Source organism: Triticum aestivum, unplaced genomic scaffold (genome assembly GCF_018294505.1).
Source record: "Triticum aestivum cultivar Chinese Spring unplaced genomic scaffold, IWGSC CS RefSeq v2.1 scaffold59041, whole genome shotgun sequence".
Classification (NCBI taxonomy): Eukaryota; Viridiplantae; Streptophyta; class Magnoliopsida; order Poales; family Poaceae; genus Triticum; species Triticum aestivum.
In genome coordinates this window covers 1-1,280 of record NW_025276763.1, presented here as the reverse complement: position 1 = coordinate 1,280, position 1,280 = coordinate 1, and the positions used below count along the sequence as shown (strand labels likewise).

General features: G+C 49.7%; 2 non-coding genes across 2 annotated transcripts; both read left to right on the top strand.

The window, feature by feature from the left end:
* The first annotated feature begins 270 nt into the window (after positions 1-270).
* LOC123178355 (5S ribosomal RNA) lies at positions 271-389 on the top strand. Its single transcript, XR_006489509.1, has one exon. It is a non-coding gene; the product is annotated as a 5S ribosomal RNA (ribosomal RNA).
* A 367-nt stretch (positions 390-756) lies between these two features.
* Positions 757-875, top strand: LOC123178354 (5S ribosomal RNA). Its single transcript, XR_006489508.1, has one exon. It is a non-coding gene; the product is annotated as a 5S ribosomal RNA (ribosomal RNA).
* Positions 876-1,280: the final 405 nt, after the last annotated feature.

Below are 1,280 nucleotides of genomic sequence, written 5' to 3'. Positions count from 1 at the left end.
AGCTCGATGCTCATTGCTCGCGCGTCTTGGGGCGGCTTTGTGGCGCGAAGAGCGCGTTCTGAAAGGGATGGAAAAAACTCGTGTTGCTGCGGTATGGAGGGAGGGGTGGAAACCGTGGAAAACTCGTCTCCGTGATTGAGCGGGAGAGTAAGTAGTATAGGACATTATCCATTGTTAGGGAACGGTTGTAATGGTAGTGAGAATGTAGAATCGTCTTTGGAGCGGACCTGGGAGTGGCAAGCATAAGGGACGAAGACGGGGAAACATGTCGGATGCGATCATACCAGCACTAAAGCACCGGATCCCATCAGAACTCCGAAGTTAAGCGTGCTTGGGCGAGAGTAGTACTAGGATGGGTGACCTCCTGGGAAGTCCTCGTGTTGCATTCCTTTTATAATTATTTTTTGCGCCTTGTGACAAACATGTCGCACGTGCGCGATATATATTAATCCCGTTATATTATGTTTGACGTTTGCGATATGTTTAAGCTCGATGCTCATTGCTCGCGCGTATTGGGGCGGCTTTGTGGCGCGAAGAGCGCGTTCTGAAAGGGGTGGAAAAAACTCGTGTTGCTGCGGTATGGAGGGAGGGGTGGAAACCGTGGAAAACTCGTCTCCGTGATTGAGCGGGAGAGTAAGTAGTATAGGACATTATTCATTGTTAGGGAACGGTTGTAATGGTAGTGAGAATGTAGAATCGTCTTTGGAGCGGACCTGGGAGTGGCAAGCATAAGGGACGAAAACGGGGAAACATGTCGGATGCGATCATACCAGCACTAAAGCACCGGATCCCATCAGAACTCCGAAGTTAAGCGTGCTTGGGCGAGAGTAGTACTAGGATGGGTGACCTCCTGGGAAGTCCTCGTGTTGCATTCCTTTTATAATTATTTTTTGCGCCTTGTGACAAACATGTCGCACGTGCGCGATATATATTAATCCCGTTATATTATGTTTGACGTTTGCGATATGTTTAAGCTCGATGCTCATTGCTCGCGCGTCTTGGGGCGGCTTTGTGGTGCGAAGAGCGCGTTCTGAAAGGGGTGGAAAAAACTCGTGTTGCTGCGGTATGGAGGGAGGGGTGGAAACCGTGGAAAACTCGTCTCCGTGATTGAGCGGGAGAGTAAGTAGTATAGGACATTATCCATTGTTAGGGAACGGTTGTAATGGTAGTGAGAATGTAGAATCGTCTTTGGAGCGGACCTGGGAGTGGCAAGCATAAGGGACGAAGACGGGGAAACATGTCGGATGCGATCATACCAGCACTAAAGCACCGGATCCCAT